Source organism: Sus scrofa, chromosome 9 (genome assembly GCF_000003025.6).
Source record: "Sus scrofa isolate TJ Tabasco breed Duroc chromosome 9, Sscrofa11.1, whole genome shotgun sequence".
NCBI classification, from domain to species: Eukaryota; Metazoa; Chordata; class Mammalia; order Artiodactyla; family Suidae; genus Sus; species Sus scrofa.
This window is the reverse complement of record NC_010451.4, coordinates 24,669,499-24,691,010: the sequence shown is the minus strand read 5'-3', so window position 1 is coordinate 24,691,010 and position 21,512 is coordinate 24,669,499. Positions and strand designations below refer to the sequence as shown.

The window sequence follows — 21,512 nt, the reverse complement described above, 5'->3', positions numbered from 1 at the left end:
TATGGAGCAAAACATAGGATTTGGAGTCAGGTGACTTTTGTTCGGAAGACAGTAGTGGAGTGAATCTTAATTGAGCTTTCCCTGCCTATACCAGACCTGTGCTAAGCGAGTCCAAGCCCCCACTCCTTACATTCACCATAACATCATCCCCACTTCATATGCCAGTGACCTGTGAGGTCACCTGGCTGGCTTCGGGTCAACAAGTAAGCAGCAGAGTGAGGATTTGGTGCCAGGAAACCTGGTTGGAGAATCTTGGCTTTCTGTTCTGTACACTGTTATCTGAGTCTGGGCTCATCTCTGCCATCTCAGGCATGACACGTCTCTGCTCTGGGCCTCAGCTTGTTAATTGGTAAAATGAGAAAGTCGTTTAGATAAACCATAAAATCCCTTCCATGAGTCTATCCAATGGACCGAATCAATGCTGTCATAATAAAAATCACATAAGGGCTTGCCCTGTGGGTCAGGCCCATACTCACTGCTGAATCCACGAGTAACAAGGATTTCATGCCTCTTCCTCGGTTGCCCGGCTGTTGACACGAGGCTGACGTTTATTGGATTCCAGAGAAATATGTTATCTCTACGATAGGACTTGTCTGTCCTCTGAGGCCATTCTTCCTTGTTCTCCTTGTAATTTTCTTCCCAAATGTGAACGTCCTTTCACTGCAGTCAGAGTCAAACTGCATGTGGCAAAGGGACGGGTTATTAGCGGGGTTATGATCCTGGTTCCCAAATGCGTGATTGTAGCAGACATACGTGGTGCTTGACAGAACCCTTACACTGGTTTCTAGTTCTGTACAGTAAGAACTATTGTAAAACAGGCCAACTGATGCTCCCCTAACTACCCCTCCCATAAATGAAAATAAAAGCACATTCTGTAATGTCAGCAAGTAATGTCACCCTTGGGACTGGTGGTCCCTCTTATATCCCCGTTTACGTCATCAGTCTGGACCTTGCAAAGTCCAGATGGATCGTGGTGGTTGTCAGTGCATCACCCAAATGTAACCAAATATTAGCACCGGTGACAACAAATGTTCTGATGTGGTAGCTTTCCTAGAGCTGATTACCACAGACATAGGTGTGTGGTATGATGCAAATCATTTGTCCATCCATCAATTAATTTTCCGTACTCCTCAAGAAAGATGACTGAGCAGTTTACATTCAGCTTGTCAAGAGGCAAGTAACCATTCACCTTCAGGGTCTAGTGACAGCACTATGAACTCATGTCCTCTGTCATAATATATTCCAAAGGGGCCTCGACTGTCTGGACAATTCAGAACTTCACATTCGTCTACAAAACTGATGATGTCATTTATTTGACCTGATAAACATTAAGTGGCAAGAACTTTGGGTGCCTTGGAAAGACACGCACAGAAGATGGGTGATGACTCTTACAAAGATTCAAGGCCTGCCGCATTGGAGCTTTTAGGGACATGGTGGTCTGGGATATTGCCAGGACATTTCTTTCAAAGGAAAGGACAAATTATTTCTCTGACCACTAAGAAAGAAAGACAGCCCTTGAGAGCTCTCTTGGATTTTGGGCTCAGTCGGATCCACACATGGGAATTCTGTTACAACCTGTTTACCAGGTGCTGCAGAAGGCTTCTTGCTTTGGTTGAGGACAGAATTGAGAAAGACAACATGTGGAATCTCTGGCGAGACCCAACAAGGAAGCCACAGAGCAGAATCTTGTGGCTCGGGAACAGAGCCCTGCCTCTGCCACAGAGCACGATATACCCTTTAGTAGGTGCAGAGTTTCAGGTTTACAGGAAGAAAAGAGGGATGTGGATGGTGCTGATGGTTGCATGACAATGTGGATGTATTTATTTATTTATTTTGCTTCTAGGGCCCCACCTACAGCATATGGAGGTTCCCAGGCCAGGGTTCCAATCGGAGCTACAGCTGCCAGCCTATACTACAGCCACAGCAACGCGGGATCTGAGCCGCGTCGGTAACCCACAGCACAGCTTACGACAATGCCAGATCCTCAACCCACGGAGCAAGGCCAGGGTTCGAACTGGCAACCTCATGGTTCCAAACTGGACCTCCGCTGCGCCACGATGGGAACTCCTTTTTTTTTTTTTTAACGTGGATGTATTTAATAACACTGCAGTGTGCACTGAACAAATGGTTAAGATGGTAAAGGTCACATTATATGTATTTTAATATAATAAGAGAAAAAATAAGAATAGAGTAAATAAGTTACAAAACTTGCAGTAAACATTCTGAGAAAACTAAAAAAAAAAATTGTAAATTATTGCCAACTTTATATCTAGTTTTGTTAAGGGTAATTATTTTAAAGCTTAAAAAGCATTACCAGAATACATCCTCTTGGTTAAGATTTATTGTTATTTTAATAATCTTTGGCATAATAATTTCTGGTATTTCATCTTGATAGCATTTCAAGTGTCACAAAAACATGTATTAATTTTCCTATTTGAAAACAAGTAAAATATGTTTTTAAAGAAAGAAAAATCAAATAAAATCTCTCCTGACATGCTTTTGGGCTCTGATTGAAACTGATCTCTGATGTTGGCTTCTCAATTGGCTCTGTGACCAGAACTGTAGCTCCAAGCAATGTGCTCTGTGAAACCCACCAAGACATGAGGAGGAGAAATTCCATCAGCAACCCATCACGAAATAGAAGTGGTGTGTCTAGGATCCGCCTTGAGAAAGACCAGAGGGATGAAGCAAACTCGGTTCCACAGGACCAGATGATGGAAGGAAGAAAAAGCCTGAGTTTAGCTCGTGAAGGGGCTGGCTTTGTATGTACAAAGTGCCAGCCACACACAGACCCTTGCTTCTCTCCAAGGAAAGAAGAACATGCCCTTTGGGAATGTCCAAAGGCTGTGCGAAGCGCTCTTCCCGAAGGGTAGGAGCTCAACCCCATGGATCTTCGGGCTCCTTTTACACTTGACAGGGGATAAGCAAACACACTCCTTTCCCATTTCCTAGGGTCACAGGTTTCAGAAGCAGAAGGAATCTTGGACACTTTCTGGCCATATTCTTATCTGGTACCTGAATTTCCTTTTTTGTAATTCCCGTGAAGTTATTGTTCAGCTGCTATATGAATCCTTCCGTTGATGGGGAGCTCACCACCTTCCTACTCATTGCATTTATTTAAAAAAAATTTTTTTTTGTCTTTTTGTCTTTTCTAGGGCCACACTGCAGCATATGGAGGTTCCCAGGCTAGGGGTTGAATCAGAGCTGTAGCTGCCTGGCCTACACCACAGCCACAGCAACACAGGATCTGAGCTGCGTCTGCGACCTACACCACAGCTCATGGCAACACCGGATCCTTAACCCACTGAATGAGGCCAGGGATCGAACCCACAACCCTCATGTTTCCGAGTCAGATTCGTTAACCACTGAGCCACAATGGGAACTCCCATCTTTTTAAAATTTATTGGGATCTGATATCTCTCCCATTGTTAGCAGTGTTTTAATTTATTACTCCATGGAACCCCCTATATCCTCACCTTTTTTTTTCTCTGTTCTTATATCTTAGCTAGAGAAGACCTGTTGTTCAGTCCACTTTAATCATCCCTTTGTATGGGGCCATACAATGAATAAGCAGCAAAATCAAGATGGGATTCCAGGCTCGTGTGATATCCCATTATGTTACAGTGTTGGGGAGCCACCCAGGTGTGTGTGCTCACACTGCAGTGGCACATCTTTCCATCAGAATCAGGTGCTCCTAGTTATATTTTGGCCCCTAGAAATGTCCTAAATACGAACCTCATGGAGCAGAAGTAGGATGTTCCTGTGGCACAGTTACCTTCCTTGCAAACTCCTTAACTACATTATCCAAGCCAGAAGGGATCATAGTCAGTGTTAAATAAAACTCTCTTCAAGAAAGAAAAAAAAAAAGGAGTTCTGACTTAGCAGGTTAAGGATCTGATGATTCCACTGCAGTGGCTCAGGTCACTGCTGTGGCATGGGTTCGATCCTTGGCCCGGAAACATCTTCATGCTGCAGGTGCAGCCAAAAAAAAAAAAAAAAAAAAATCTCTTATTTTATCAAAGGGGACCACAGTGTGAGGCGCTGGCCCAAGTTCTCTCAGCTAAGTAGCTGAAGAGCCAGCCCACAACTTCAGGGCACCAAAATTTTGCTTGTGTGAGTAGTGATGCCTGCTACCATGCTGATCAGAGTGGACCAGTAACAAATATCAAAAGACTGAAATTTATATCTATCTATCATCTATCTATCTATCAAATCTTTACTTTGCTTTTTAACCTTCTTTGGAAATCTAGAGTAATCTATCAATGTAATTTCCTATTCTTTTTATTCAGTAACTCACATCATTCACAGCTATCTATGTGGACACAAAATATTGTCACACAAGAGTATAGAGGTGAAGGAACAGATGAAGGGCTCACTAGGACTAGAACTATGCTTCCCTTATAACAAGTGTCCAGGCCCTCTTACCATCTCAGGAAGCCAGTAAGTGGCCATGATAAGAGCCATGCAAATGTGGATTCAAATCTCACTTCTAGAACTTTCTACCTTAAAGGAGTTTCCTACTCCTGCTTGGAATTTCTTTCCTTAGCTGTAAAATTAGATTTTGTGAGGATAATGAGAAGCATGTATACAGAAGCTCTTTGCTTGGTAATAAGAACATAGTAAGTGCTCAATATCATACCCTATTCTTACTATTACAACTTACTGAATTCCTTGTTCTTTTTCCACAAAGTGGGTATTCAGTAGATTTCTATGAAATGAATATATAAAATTCACAAGGTGTCGTTGTTACATTCTCAACCCTGACAATCAAAAGAGGGCTGCCAGATCAGGGATGGTGAAGGCAGATCCAGGCCAGGGTTTGGCCCGCTCCAGCCCACTGGCCAAATCCACTCCAATGCCTGATTTTATAAACAAAGTTTTATTGGAACACAGGCACGATTATTCGTTTACATGGTGCCAGTGGTTGCCTTTACGCTAAAATGAGCCTTGTGTAATTGTCACAGAGTCCCTATGGACCTTAGAGCCTAAGGATTTCCTATCTAGCCCTTTACAGAAAATAATTTGTTGGCCCCAGTTGCAAACAGATGAGCCAACTGGGTGCATGACAAAGATCTTAGAATGCCCACACCCGTGAGTAAAGGTATGTGAAGGACAATAGGGAAACAGAGCAATTAGGCTACGTGGGTTAGTGGCGCGATTGTGACCTTCAAGTCAGGAGACAGTCTGCCCCTCACTGGTGGTTAGCCCCACGACCTTGGGTACCCCCTTCTCTCCTCTAGGCCTGCTTCTTTATCTGCAAAATGAAGGGGTGGGATTAAATTAGCCCTACGGACATTCAATTGCTAACGGTCTGTGATTTTTTTTGAAAACTAAGGCGAGGGGAGAGAGGAGGCAAGTGTTGGACTGACATTCCCTTTTATAAATTGAAACTCCATTTTCTCTTTGGGGTGTAGAAATGCCTGCAAGGGGCGGGGGGAACCTGGAATGATATAGGGATGGATTTGAATTCCGGGAGAATTACAAAATATACTTCCTTCCCCCTAAAGTGGAAGTGAAGTATAAACTTTATTAATACTCTTTAAATTCTAAGGGGAATAAGGAGGCTGCATTTTATAAAGCTATTTTTGGCTTTTGTCAAGTGCAGTAACCACATGGTTTAGATATAAGAGCCAAGCACTAAAAGCATTAGGGGGAATTCCTTTCCACAGAGCATTGCTAACCCGAGACGACGGTAACAGAGCACTTAGGTCGAAAAAGTTTAAAGAGCCTTTTAGAAAGTTACTTGGGAGAAATAGACTTTAGTGTTTCAAAAATGTATAAAAATGGATGTATACATACACTTCTTGAGATACACATGAATATATCATTAATGGGCCTCTTGCCTGACATTCAGTAGTGGTTGAATAAAGGCTTTTAAATGCTTTTTAAGGAGTACTACTTACGCCTTCGATTTAACATATGTTCATTTCATGGCTCTTATTTGGGTTATTGGACCCTTTTTCAGGGGTTACCACCTTGCAGAGAGTAATAAGTTCCTTTTAGCATGCCAGATGTTTTTAATAATGTTCCTTAGATGAAATCCAAGGAGGGAATCCCAGAGTCATAGGTTTAGAGCTGACAGAGACTGCAAAGCCCCTTCACTCTTATGTGTGTTGTTCCTGTCTTTTACCCAAGGTCCTAGGGCTCATTAAACGTAGTTAGGGCTAGGACCCTTTCTTTCGATTCCTCATTCAATTTTTTTTTTTTTTCCTTTGCAATACCTCAATTTACATTTCAGGTTTTTAAAAATGGTATTCTAACATAGAGAATCCTTGAACATGATAAGGAATTTGGGTATTCTTATTAATGGCAATACACTTCGTTTATTCATTCATTAATTTCTTCAGCAACAATTATTAAATACACACCACAGCGGTTGAAATTTGTCAGTTCCTCTCAGGGATGAAAAGGAACGAGACATAGCCCCTTCCCCTGACTCAGGGGTCTCCTACAGGAAAATTTCTCTGAACCTCTTCTGTGGCTCACCTCCAGCAATGCACCTTCTGTATTACACGGTAATGTCCTGTTAACAATCCGTCTCTCCCATTAGTCTGCAAGACACTTGAGGGCAGAGACCATGTTTTACTAATCACTGGGCACATCCTGTCCCCTTCCCCACCTCCCAAAAGGTATCTGAACTACATTAATCTGATCTCAATATATATATTTGAGGAAGAAAGTGAGTAATATGTAGCTTGTTAGTTTAATACCTATGTTGTGGACTGGATGTTTATGTCCCCCACCTGGTTCATAGACTGAAGCCTTAATCCCCAGTGTGGTGGTGTTCAGACATAGGGCCTTTGGAAAGTAATCAGGGTGAGATAGAGTCATGAGGGTGGGGCCCTAGACTGATGGGATTTTAAGATGAGACCTGAGACCTGGCTGTCCTGTGTCCCACCCCCGCTGCCTCGCTGCCTCGCTGCCTCGGTTTTATGGCCCTGAGAAAAGGCCATGTGCAGACACAACAAGAAGGCAGGCAACTGTAAATCAGAGAGTCTTCACCAGGACCTGACCATGCTGGTACCCTGATCTCAGACTTCCAGCCTCCGGAACTATAAGAGAATAAGCCACCCAACCTGTATGATTTTGGTTTGGAAGCCTGAGCTCACTCGTACAAAAAAACTAAACAATATTTTCTACATTATACCTATGCTTTGGACTTCCCATTGTGGTGCAGTGGAAATGAATCTAACCAGTATCCCTGAGGATGTGGGTTTGATCCCTGGCCTTGGTCAGTGGGTTAAGGATCCAGCATTGCCGTGAGCTGTGGTGTAGGCTGCAGACACAGGTCAGATCCAGCATTGCTGTGGCTGTGGTGTAGGCTGGCTGCTGTAGCTCTGATTTGACCCCTAGCCTGGGAACTTCCATATGCCATGAGTGAGGACCTAAAAAGCAAAAGCAAACAAAATCAATGCTTTAAAAAATCACAAAAACTTCACAAAATGACAACCCTCAAAAATTTGTAGTCTTGCTGGATTTTTGTGAACTTCTCTAGTAAACTCAATCATCTCTAGTTGGTTAAGACTGACAGTTACTAAAATGCTAGCTATATGGATATACTCTACTTGGATAAGAATCATGACAGTATTAGGAGTTCCCGTCGTGGCACAGTGGTTAACGAATCCGACTAGGAACCATGAGGTTGCGGGTTTGGTCCCTGCCCTTGCTCAGTGGGTTAATGATCTGGCGTTGCTGTGAGCTGTGGTGTAGGTTGCAGATGCGGCTCGGATCCCACGTTGCTGTGGCTCTGGCGTAGGCTGGTGGCTACAGCTCCAATTTGACCCCTAGCCTGGGAACCTCCATATGCCACGGGAGAGGCCCAAGAAATGGCAAAAAGACAAAAAAAAAAAAAAAAGAATCATGACAGTATTAGTTTCTTGAAGCTGCTGTAACAAAAGTACCACAGGTAGGTGATTTAAAATACAGAAACTTATTCTCTCACAATTCTCAAGTCCAGGAGTCTGAAATCAAACTATGATCCCTCTGAAGCTTTTATGAGATGATCCTTCTTGCCTCTTCCTGCTTCTGGCATCCCCAACTCCCCATTGGAGTTATGACCTCATAACTCCAATCTCTACCTCCAGCTTCAAAGGGTCATCCACTCTTTATGTGTCCGTATATAATTTTTATCTCTGTGCATGTCTGTCTCTGTTTCTTCCCCTTTTCTTATAAGGACTCCAATTATACTGGATTAAGGCCACCCCAGTAACCTCAGGTTAACTTAATAACATCTGCAAAGACTATTTCCAAATAAGAACACATTCACAGATACCAAGAGTTAGGACTTTGATCAATATTGGGGGAAACACAATTCAACCCATAACAATGACCTAATCCAAAATCCTGTTTTCTCTTCCTTACAATAATAGAATCAACTGCTACAATTTGGACCATTAATTACATACAAATCAAGCTGCTAGATATATAATTATTTTACCTTATCTCTCAACAAACCGGAGAGATGGAAGCATCATTAAAACTGTTGGATTGAAAGTCAAGGAGGTTGTTGTATACCTCATACCAAGTCCTACATTCATGATGGATCTAGGATTTCACTAAGATCTCACTGATTTGTAGGTTTATATTCTTAAGCACAATGCAAGCATTTCTTCTTCTTTTTTGAATACCCATGAGCCTATTATCCATTTTGGGATCCTCCATATCTTAAAACCTTAGAAATTCTTTTCTGGGTGTCTTCATTGAGAATTATCCCATCATATAACCAGCCTCAACCTAACTGAGGCCAGACACATAGGTCTACTGTTGCCTGGCTAGGTTCTTTAAGACTCCATCTCACCCCTTCTTCAGGTCAGCTCATCTGTCAGGCTCCCTTCTTATCTCTCCCTTTGTCTCTGTAATCCATATTGTCCCTCATGCCTTTTCTAAATGCTAGGTCAGATCCCAAAGAGAAACTCAAAGATTCTTTTGTAGGCTCCGTTATTCCAACCTTGGCCCGAAGTTAGTTTCTGTATCAAGAGAGCCTAATTCTCATATTGCTGTATTCAGTCATTGCATCTTCAAAACTGACCTCAGATACAAAAGTTCAGGCAATTTACGCTGGATTTGAAACTCTGCTGTGCAGTCCACTGTCTCCCACATCCTCTTTTCCTGACCTCGAGCCCCAGCCAGAAGCACATCCATGTACCAGCCCCTAATCCTTCGCGCTGCATGGATTTTCCCAAGGCACTTGGAAGACTCATCAAATTATTTGCAATTGTATTTCTGCATTTTGCAGCTGTTTGAAAAATTCCAGATTGATTTTCAGCAGAGCAGTGCAGCCTCAATCCTAATAAGGTTCAAGCACTGAAAAAGTACAGCGATGAACCATTGATTAAGTTGACACTGCAATCTATTTTCCCTGCCCCTGGTAGGCTGAACTGGCTGCTTGCGCTTGCATTTGTTAAATGTTCCAGGCTTTTGTCTTTATGAATAATCTTATCTGAAACCAGAGACAGTCCTGTTCTTGGTTGCTGTGTCTGGGTATCTGTCAGTGCCTCTTTCCAGGGATGTGAAAATGAAAGCTGAGGAAATGAAAGGACGTGCACAGGGAATTCAGCAATCTAAAAACCTAGAGTCTTGCTCTGCTACTGTGTGATCCCAGTTTTAGAGCAGAGGAAAAAGACTGCGGTTGCAAAATGAACATGTCCACGGGGAAATAACACAGCAGGAATGCACACTACTGAGTGTCAAGTTTAAGGCAGGAATGGCCTTTCCACATTAGGTGAGTGTCCCTAGACAGTGGCAATTCTGTTGCAAACATAAATCACTAAGATACACAACAGTAGATCCTCTTTTCTCCATCCTCATTCTCTCACTGCCCCTGCTTTTTTAAAATGATGCATTTCATATTGAATCAGATTCTTAAAATTAACCTGCTGTGTGATCTTGGAAGAGATCTTAATTTCTCTCAGCTTCAACATCATCATCTCTACAATGGGTCTATTACTGATACTGCCCTCGTACAGATACTGCCTAATTTTATGGTCAAATAAGCTAATGGATATAGTGAGCCTAGCCTACAGTAAACATTCAAGAAATTAATAGTCATGAAACTAGGTTTAAGGAGACAGATAAAGAGTTCCTGTTGTGGCTCAGTGGTTAACGAATCCAACTAGGAACCATGAGGTTGCGGGTTCGATCCCCGACCTTGTCTAGTGGGTTGAGGATCTGGCATTTCCATGAGCTGTGGTGTAGGTCACAGATGCAGCTCCGATCCTGTGTTGCTGTGGCTCTGGCATAGGCTGGCAGCTACAGCTACAGCTCTGACTAGACCCCTAGCCTGGGAACCTTCATATGCTGCGAAAGCAGCCCTAGAAAAGACAAAAAGACAAAAAAAAAAAAAAAAAAAAAAAGAGACAGATAAAAGCATGTTGAAAATGACCCATCTCAGAGTTCCCATCGTGGCTCAGCAGAAACGAATGTGACTTGCATCCATGAGGACACAGGTTCTATCCCCTGGCCTTATTCAGTGGGTTAAGAATCCAATGTTGCTGTGAACTGTGGTGTAGGTTGCAGATGTGGCTTGGATCCTGCATTGCTGTGGCTGTGGTATAGGCTAGCAGCTGTAGCTCTGATTTGACCCTTGGCCTGGGAACCTCCATATGCCATGGGTGCTTCCGTAAAAAGACAAAAAAGAAAAGAGAAGAAAAGAAAAAATGACCCAACTCAACAAAGTTTTTTTTCCCCATTACACTGATATTTAAATGGGTGGATAAAAAGAAGCGGTGTGGTTCATTCCCACAGTGAGGCTGCGTGTGGGAGGGAGCAGCCTGACAATCGGAGAGACCCTCTGATGGAGTTGTCAGCCAGACTCACAATGTCACAGCAATGTGTCACTACATCAGCAGTGGCAGGATGGAAAAAAATGACTGGGGAAAAGGCGTACTGCTCACACACTGCCCACCCTCTCTGCTCTGTCTAAGCAAAGGCAACCTCCTTGCTCTCCTTTCTTCAAAGTGATTTCTAGTTGCATAACAGTTGTTCTAGGATGGCAAACATTAGGTCTTTCGAATCTAATGTAGATGAATTTTAACCATATGCATAGAATAAATATATACACACATCCATACACATATATTATCTTCCATGAATATTTATGGGAAGCATATAAATGATTCACACACCATCCCCCTTATCCTAGGAGAGGAATGGAGAGATGTGGTGTTCTTTGACCTGACCCCTCAACCCCATCAGAATGCAAATCACCACACCCTGGACATGTAATTGCTCCAATAACACAGGTCCTAGAGAGCTGATTCTCCTGTGAGGCACAGCCACACTCAAGACATTTTCATTAGCCCACACCTACAACAATAGTGCCCCAGACATTTCCTCCCAGCCCTGTGCCTGCCTCCAGATTATTCTGAAAAATCACAGCAGTCCTGTTCATGCATTTTAAATTATAGATTTATGAGGAGGGAAGCTTGAATCAAACTCTAGAGGAAGTTGTTGCTTTAAGAGCTGAGGGCAGAAGGAGGTCTTTCAAGCAGCATTGTCTAAGAGCACTTTCTGCAAGGATGGAAACGTTCTTTTTCTGTGTTGTCCAGTATACTGACCACTGAGCACATGTAGAGAGTGGGGATGAGGTATTAATTTAAAAATTCCTAATCATAACACAACAAACAAAGCCAGGAAGACTCTGGGAAAGATGGAAATAAGGTGAGCTACACTGGGACTTGAGGAACAGCACAGAAGTAAGTTCCCAGGGTTTCCTTATTGCCTCCAATATATCTCCAGCAGGGTTTTGCAGAAGCCTCTATCCCCTAGCCACCAATAGGCACAGATAAAATTGTTTAAGTCCTGTTCCCTTTAGCAAAAGGACTAGGGAGAGAGTGTCCTAATGACAGAAGACCTTTGTGGCCATATCTACCTTAGTCCTGTCAAACATCAACAGAGAACTCCTATCACACTGCTTCCCATTTTTGGGCAGCAATAAGCTGATCTTTGATTCCATCTCCTTGTCCTCATCCCATGGAAGTTGATGTCGTGCATCAGCTCCTCACTGGCTCATGCTCTGAGACCTACTTTTCCATTCTCTGCTTGGTGGGAGCAGGGGGCAACATTCCAGCGTCCCCACCAGATGATATTGGTGGGCTGAATGGGCAGATAGTCTTCCATCCTCAACACTGTAGAACCTGGCAGTACTTGAATCTCTCACCAGGTTAGTATCATTTTCATCCATTGGTGAGTTGAGCCTCCATCTCTAACTTGCATTGGTGAAGCTGGTATGGTGGTGCAAGTTGGGAGTAGCCCAACTCCAAGCCCGTGTTAGCAGGGCCCCCTGGGGAGCTGAGCCTATACCCCCCCACTCTTCAGCAACAGAATGTTACGAGTTGGCTTTCTGCTTTTCCCCTATTTGGTCCAGAGTCAGATCTAAATTCTATTCCAACTTGGAGACAATAAGGCAGTATGACCATTGACACCTCATTTTTAAAGGAAAGGAGTCAGTGGAGCAGGGAGGGGGAGGGGAATGTCATCTGCATCTGAAATGGGGCTGTGTGGGTCAGAGCTCCTTTTTTGCTGGATGGTGTTGTGGGCCTTCTGGCCCTCATGCTGCACCTCAGTAGGAGGACAAACTATAAAGAAAGAAAATGATAAATAAGACCCATAGTCTCATAATGCAATGTTTAATGTGTTCAAGATACAACAGAAAGTCACTTGTCATACCAAGAATTAGGGAAATCACAACATGAATGAGAAAGGACAATCAGCAGATACTGACGACGATATTAATTAGAAGTCAAAATTATCTGACAAAGATTTTAAAGCAATCATAAAAATAATTCAACAGTGATCTTGGAACAGAATAAAAATATAAAATCTCAGCAAAGAAATGAGCGTTATGAAATCATTGAAATAAAATATGCATTTTTGAAATAAAAAGATCTTACTGAGTGTTTCAAAAAGTAGAATGGAGATAACAGTTATGGAATCAATGAACTTGAAGACCAATCAGTAGAGTTTACACATTCAAGGATCTGTGAGACTGAAACAAAACTACAAACATTTATATCACTGGATATCCAGAAAGGAAAGAAAGAGAACAGTCTTTAAATAAGTGTTTAAAGAAATAATGGCTGAAAACTTTCCAAGTTCATCAAAACACAAAAATCTGCAGATTCAAGAAGGTGAACAAACTCCAAAGAGGATAGACCCAAAGAAGATCCAAGTAAAGGCACATTGTAGTTAAATTTCTGAAACTAAAGGAAAAAAATGAAAGCCATCGGAGAGGAAATGATGCATTACTTTTTAGGGGAACACCAATTAGAATAACAGTAGATTTCTTATATAGAACAATGGAGGCTAGAAGGAAGTGGTATAACATTCTTTGAGTACTGACAGGAAAGGAATTTCAGGCATGAGTTATGATATTCAGTGAAAATATCTTTAAGCCATGAAGAGGAAAAAGGAAATTTTCAGATGAAGAAAAACAAATATAATTTGTTGCTAGAAAGCCTCTTTTTAAAAAATGGTTAAAGAAAACTCTCTAAACAGAAAGAAAATGATAGCTGAAGAAAGCTTGGCATTATAGAAAAAAAAAAAGAACATTTTGATAGGTACAGATAGACCAAAATATAATAAATAGATCATCCTACTTCTCATGAGAGCTTCTTAAATAATATTTGAGGATTGATGCAAAAATTATAGACATCTGTTGTGGTTTTCAATGTATGTAGAAGAAATACTTAAGACAATTATATTTAAAGAGTAGGAAATGTAGGAGTTCCCATCTTGGCTCAGTGGTTAACGAATCTGATTAGGAACCATGAGGTTGTGGGTTTGATCCCTGGCCTTGCTCAGTGGGTTAAGGATCCAGCGTTGCCGTGAGCTGTGGTGTAGGGTCGCAGACACGGCTGGTATCCTGCGTTGCTGTGGCTCTGACGTAGGCCGGTGGCTACAGCTCCAATTCGACCCCTAGCCTGGGAACCTCCATATGCCTCGGGAGCGGCCCAAGAAATGGCAAAAAAGGACAAAAAAAAAAAAAAAAAAGAGTAGGAAATGTAGAGAGACCTATATGGAAATAGATTTCTACACATTACTTGAAGTGGTAAAACATCAACACTACTATCCACAGACCATGAGAAATTACTTACGTATATTGAAATACCTAGAACAACCATTAAGAAAACTATACAAAGTGATATACTCAAAAATGCTGAAAATAAATCAAAATGAAATTAAAAAAAAAAGTTTTAATAACCCATAGGAAGGTGGAAAAAGGAAACAGGAATGGGTACAGAGAAAAGAGAAAACCAACCAACGTAAAAGGACAGACTTAGGTCTTGCCATGTTAATAGTGATCATAAATGGTCTAAATTAAATTAAAAGGTGAAATTTTCCAGAGTGGATAAAAAACAAGATACAATATACTGTATATAAAAATTCATTTCAGGGGAGTTCCCGTCGTGGCGCAGAGGTTAACGAATCCGACTAGGAACCATGAGGTTGCGGGTTCGGTCCCTGCCCTTGCTCAGTGGGTTAACGATCTGGCGTTGCCGTGGGCTGTGGTGTAGGTTGCAGATGCGGCTCAGATCCTGCGTTGCTGTGGCCCTGGTGTAGGCCAGTGGCTACAGCTCTGATTTGACCCCTAGCCTGGGAACCTCCATATGCCGCGGGAGTGGCCCAAGAAATAGCAACAACGACAACAACAATAACAACAACAACAACAACAACAACAAAAAATTCATTTCAAACACAGCAACATTGGTGGGTTGAAAGTGAAAGAATGGAAAATGTTATACCACGAAAACAATGGTAAAGAAAATAAAAGCAAGAGAGGTTCTAACATCAGATAAAGTAGATTTTAGAGCAAAGAAACAGGAAGACGGGATTAAGATGGCGGAAGAGAAGGACTGGAGCTCCACTTCTCTCCTAAAAACAACAAAATTCACAACTAGAGGCTGAGCATTCTTCACCCAAATGGACCGGAAACCTTAAAAAAGATAGCCTACTCCAGAAGACAAAGAGGAGGCCACATCAAGAAGTAGGAGGAGCGATTTCTTGGTATAAACAACCCCATACCTCCCGGGTGGGAAGCCCCACAGACTGAAAACTAACTGGTTCACAGAGACTCACCTACGGGAGTGAGAGTTCTGAGCCCCACATCAAACCCTCACGTGTGGGGGTCTGGCACTGGGAGAAAGAGCCCCTGGAGCATCTGGCATTGAAGGCCAGTGGGGCTTGTGCGGAGGAGCTACATGGGACTGGGGGAAACGGAGACCCCCTTAAAAGGCGCACACAGACTTTCACGTGCACTGGGTCCCAGGGCAAAGCAAAGGCTCTATAGGAATCTGGGTCAAACCTGACTGCAGTTCTTGGAGGACCTCCTGGGAAGACAGGGGTGAACGTGGCTTGTTGTGGGGAAAGGACATTGGAAGCAAAGCTCTCAGGAATATTCAGCAGCTGCCTTTCTCTGGAGGTGCCCATTTTGGGAAAATCTGGCCCCACCCTTCAGTCAGCACTGAGAAGCCCCAGGGCAAACAACAACCCAGGTGGGATCACAGCCTTGCCCCCAGTAAACAAGCTTCCTAAAGACCCCTCAGGCACACAGCTGCCTCTAATCCTATCCAGAGACTAAGCCCCACCCACCAGAGGGATTAGAATCAGCTCCACCCACCAGGGGGCAGGCATCAGCCCCTCCCATCAGGAAGCCTACAGCAAGCCCCCATACCCACTTCAGCCACAGAGGGGGCAGACACCAGAAGTAAAGAGAGGCTACAATTCTATTATCTGTAAAAAGGTCACCACACCTTTTTAGAGCAAAGAAACAATCTCTATCCTCGGAGAGCCTAAAAATTTGTAATTTCATGTAATTTGAATGTTATATTTTTAATTTTTACAAGGGAAACTATAGTTAACTGCCACCAGAGCCAGATCACGGGCTTAGAAATACAATTAAACAGAAATTTCAAAGTTAATTTCTTTTCATATATAATCAGCCCATAAGGTTGACTTTTAATGTATACTGAGCATACTCTGTACCCTTAGGTGAGGTGCCTGATATGAAAATTCCATGCGAAACATGGTGTAATGAGATTTTGAGTGGCTTCTGAGGTTTAGGGAAGCAGTCTTTTGAGTGTCCAACACTTTCAATTCATTTGTTAAAGCATAGATGAATAAGAAAAAATAAGACAGATATGGTTCCTTCTCATAGAAATTAGGGTGAAGTTGATCAGGCAGTTAAATTTCAAGGTTGAGAAAATAGGGTAATGGTGAAGTCAGATTAAGGGGAGTTAGGACAGATATTTCTAAAAGGTTTACCCATTGCCTTGATTTTGTCTCTTGCCAAGTTCAGAGTGAAAATTGACTGTATTTAATGATGAAATTCTTCTAGTAACTGTTCAATTTTGGCAACAGTGAATCTTTAGAAACATGTTAAAAATTGATCCTGTAACATTAAGTAAAATAATTTTTTTTTCCTGCACCGTAGTTACTATGTAAAAAACTTTCATGCACAAAAACTGAAAGGTAAATCAAACCTATGAAAATAGCTAGTTTCTGGGGGCGGTGGGATTGAGGGTGATTTGTGATTCTTTTTAAATGACTTTTACTGATATAGGGTAATCTTTAGGTTAAGAAGAAATCAGCAGGAAATGGGCACAGTGATCCCAGAGGAGGAACAGAAGGCTGTCCCCAGGTGTGACATCTGAAGGTAAGAGGGAGGGCAGCAAGCTGACCTTGTCAGTAACCTGGATGCTGAGCCTCCCTGGGGATATGGTTTTAATTGCTGGAGCCTGTCTTTGGCAAAGACTCTTGCTTTAAGACCCGCTTTCTGATGTTGCATATGGATTGGTCTGGTCTTCACGCCATTTATCAAAAAGGCAGATATGATATTAAAGATACTTCTTATTTGCACCTTTCTGGGCATTTTAAGTCATTATCAATCTTTACGAGAATGCTCTGACGTAGGCGTGGGAGGAGTTAGGTCTACATTTAAGAGACAAGGAAACAGCCATACAAAGACTTCACTACTTGGTACCTGTGCAACATTTGGCAGTAAGCCTTCTGTGGCTTAGTTTCTTCATCTATAACATTGTGATGATGATACAACTTAAGTCATAAAGGAAGACATATAATTAAAGAAATTATATATAAATTACTTTGAACAGAACCTGGCACCTAGTAAAGAATAACTAGTTAGCTAGTATTAATATTTAATATTTTAAAGTATTATTATTTTATTACTTAATTTTCAGTGTCTATTTAATCTACCGGTAATGTTAGGAGCACAACTCCATTTGCCAGCTTTTCTACATCCTCTACTTCTTTTTTTTTTTTTTTTTTTTTTTTTTTTTTTTTTTTTTTTGTCTTTTTGTCTTTTGTCTTTTTGTTGTTGTTGTTGTTGTTGTTGTTGCTATTTCTTGGGCCGCTCCCGCGGCATATGGAGGTTCCCAGGCTAGGGGTTGAATCGGAGCTGTAGCCACCGGCCTACGCCAGAGCCACAGCAACGCGGGATCCGAGCCGCGTCTGCAACCTACACCACAGCTCACGGCAACGCCGGATCGTTAACCCACTGAGCAAGGGCAGGACCGAACCCGCAACCTCATGGTTCCTAGTCGGATTCGTTAACCACTGCGCCATGACGGGAACTCCTACATCCTCTACTTCTTGATAAAATAGCATGGTGGAGACAAAAAAAGAATGTGGGCACTGTAGCTGAGAGAGAAAAATCTTCATTTCCAAGCCTTAGTTTTTCATGAAGCTCTGAAATGTTGGAAACTATGAATTTTAGTTGTCCCATACTTAAGATGAAGATGATGATAATATGAATGGTTTTGGCTTTAGCTTAGGTTCTTTAAAATACAGAGCCTGAGTAAAGGATTAATTGCTGGTGTTTTATTTGGGAGATAACATCCTGGGGCATTGAGAGTGAAAGAGGAAATGCAGCAGGTAAGAAAGGGAAATTAAAATAGGTAACAGGATGCCTTAGTATGCCAGCCACTCTGGCATGGTCTGCACAGACACAGCCAGCCACTTGCAGGTGCACCAGTTTGGCCTTGCAAGTTGTCTCCAGACCAGCAATACTGTGCTTCCAGACTGGCCATCAGTGAGCAGAAGGGAGAAAGGATGTATTTAGTGTATCCTGTCGGCAGTTGGTCACAATTTGTCCCACAGGGAACTCACTTTGGCATCTGCTCAGAAAGTCAGATCGCCTATCCTGTTGCCTAGTACTATGTTGGAGTCTGGAAGTGGAAGTGGTGGATGGAGTCAGCAACTATAGGAAAGAAGCTGGTCACTTGTGGAGGCAGAACCTCCCAGATATGCAGAGGTGTCTTTCCAACGGCAGTGCAAGTGAGGACAAAGCAGCCAGGGGTCCAAGATTCTGAGGAGGTTCATAAGACGTGCCTGTTACATCCTCAGAGGCTGAAATAGGATATAGGGCTTGTCTTAGTTCAGGCTGCCATAAGGGGATACCAATAGGCTGGGGACCTATAAACTAGGTAAACTTATTTTTCACAGTTCTGTAGGCTGAGAGGGGTCCAAGATCAAGGCTCCAGTAGATGCATTGTTTGGTGTTTCATAGATGATAGCTATCTTCTCTTTGTTTGTTCACACAGCAGAAGAGGGAGCTCTCTGGAATCTGTAAATGGGCATTAATCCCCTTCGTAAGAGCTCAACCTCATGATATAGTCATCTTTCAATGGTCCCCACCACTGAACACCATCATATTGGGGATCGGATTTCAACATAGGAATTTGGGGGAGACAAACATATAGTCTATAGGTGGGTTGTACTCATATTAGCTGTTAGAGTTTGTCCATCCTGTATTGAAAAATAGTGGCAACAGGGAGATAGGCTGCTGCGTGGAACTCTAAAAGGCTCTGTAAAACCACCAGAGCCCACGTGTTTCAGATATTCTGAGACACTACATCATCTACCAATGTCATTCTCAAGGCAAGGCCGTTGCAGATGCTTGCGTGTGATGCTTTATGTCCTTAGCAGGGCCACCTAGTGGCTAGTAGCTGGTAGCAAGAACATACCACTGTATATTCTTTTTAAATTGCTTACAAATTTAGGAACCACTTTCTTCTACAGTAAGATGGCCACACTAATGTATGTCTTATTCCAAGGTCCCACTTAGAGTGTGACATTGAGACTCTTCCCTAAGGAGGCAGAGTCTATGTTCCCAACCCTTAAAACTGGCAAGGGGAGGGGGCACTTCACAGCTTCCTCAGCCAATAGAACACAGCAGAGGTGATGCCGCATGCTTTTCAAGACTGGGTCCTAAAGGTGAAATGGCTTATCTGACTCTCTCTCTTGGGATGTGCATCTTGAGCACCTAAGCTATCATTAGAAGTCCAGCCCCCAGAAGCTGCTTGCTGGAGAGATTATTCAGAGGGACGCAGAGACAGACAGAGCAAGAGACATATATGTTTGAGTTGCTGTAGCTGTTTCAGTGCCAGCTATTGGAATCAGTGCCAGTCTAGACACCAGATAGTGAGAGAAGCCTTTGAGATAATCCCAGGCCCAGTCACCATATCTGACTGCAACCTCATGAGAGAACAGAACCACACAGCCGATCTGTACCCATTCCCATGCAAACCACAAGTGAAAACAAATGATTATCGTTGCTTTCCACTGCCAAGTTTGGGGGAAATTTGTTTATAGCGCTAAGAACCCGAACACCTGTGGAGCCCCAGGGGTTTTGATTACAAGGCTATCATGGCAGTTGTTTTAAATGCGTTCTTCTTTCATTTTGGTAAAAATGTTGAACTTAATCATTTTGTTAATAAATAAAATATTTATTGAGTGCCCAAACGGGTCTAGTTGCAAGAGGTACAAAGAAAGCAAGAGCAGTCCCTGACCTCATGAAGCTTAGAGCCCAGCTGGGAAGGCTTACATGTATACGAAGAAGAACCACTTGAGACAGAGCTGCTGTATATTTTTCAATGCTACCCTTCTTCTCCCTGTGGGGAAAGCCCTATGTTCACACTTATATGTCTGTGGACGTATATATAGTATAATTTGCAAAAGGAACATATTTTAACTGGAAACATTTGAACCTGTTGACTGAAAAAATATGCACAACCTAAACGTTGAGAGCTATGTTTGATTCAGTGGACTTTTTGAGGACTTAAGTGGCTCAGATAGGTCTGAGGGACTGCTCTAAAGTGGGAAGGGAGGAATCCGGGTATACAGGAGTCTTTGCAACAAAAAACCAGGTAGTTGGGGCATCAAAAGATGAATGAAAACCAGACATCTCAGGTTGATAAATTTAGTGTTGTTCTCTGCATGGGAGGATGCAAGACCCTGGGCTCAGTGAACTTATTCCTTTGATAGGCACCTTAGGGATCTAGGGCCAGGATCTGGTTCTTTCCCATCCGCTCAGGGTGCACCCCTGGGGGAGGCTGAAATGGCTGATGGTTTGATGGCTGCAGCATCCCTTGTTCACTGATTTCACACAATCCAGGATTTTCCCCCCTCTGGCTTCCCTTCCATTGTTCTTCCCCACCTGTCGTGTGGTGTTGGAGGTGCAGTGACATTTACATGTACTGTATCTGCTAAGAGGAGGTTAAGTTGGGGATACTTTGGGTTTGGCTTCAAGGAGTCCTGCGAACCCGGATCACACTTAGTTCTCTGTGAAGTTAAGTTATTGCTAGTCACCCCATTAGGGGCATAGTTTGCAGGAACTCTGCTGCTGCCTGCTGTGCTGACTCAACAAATGTCATGAAACAAAAGCATAGAACTTGAAGGTATCTTGTGACAAAAGCACACCCTGGAGTTCCCGTTATGGCTCAGTGGTTAATGAACCAGACTAGTATCCATGAGGATGCGTGTTTGATCCCTGGCCTCACTCAGTGGGTTAAGGATCCAGTGTTGCCATGAGCTGTGGTGTAGGTCGTAGACGTGGCTCAGATCTGGCCTTACGGTGGCCATGATGTAGGCCAGAAGCTACAGCTCTGATTTGACCCCTAGCCTGGGAACTTCCATATGTGGCAGGTGCGGCCCTAAAAAGACAAAAAAAAAAAAAAAAAAAAAGAAAGAAAAAAGAAAAGAAAAGAGCACACCCCACAGCCAGCATCCACTATGGAAAAGCTCATGGGTAGTGGGAGAGAAGCAAGGTTCAATATGCCTGGAGACAGGATCTGGCCTGTGGAAAATTCTTCTAAATATGAGACATGAAATGGTAAACCAAGGATTCCATTTTCACTGATACCTTGTCAAAAGAGAAGTCCTCTCCAATCAGGAGGATTCTCAATAGTGCAGTATATACAATTTTAAACACAAATGTTTACAAGCTGACAAATGGCTCAAGCATTACAAAATCCAGAGAAATAGCATGATGGTTATAGTATTTAACCAAATCAGCAAGAAATTAGAATCTTTTGCCAACGTTTTCATATGATTTACTCCTCTTCATTAACTGGATTATCCAACAACCCTGAAGTCTATTTATTAATTCCATTCAAAATTCATCTCATCCTCTTACCAAATTATTGCCTTGGGTATGATGTGACAAAATTATTTTCTCAATTTTCCTCTCCATGTCAAAACAGTTTCTATTGATTTCA

At 42.6% G+C, this 21,512-nt stretch overlaps 1 long non-coding RNA gene across 2 annotated transcripts in view; it reads left to right on the top strand.

Annotated features, from left to right (window-relative positions):
• The window catches only part of LOC106504847, a 314,513-nt gene that overhangs the window by 81,343 nt on the left and 211,658 nt on the right, over positions 1-21,512 (top strand). For both annotated transcript variants that reach the window (XR_002346982.1, XR_001298708.2), the window contains exon 3: positions 16,571-16,651. This is a non-coding gene — a long non-coding RNA (uncharacterized LOC106504847). The remainder of the gene's footprint in view (positions 1-16,570; positions 16,652-21,512) is intronic.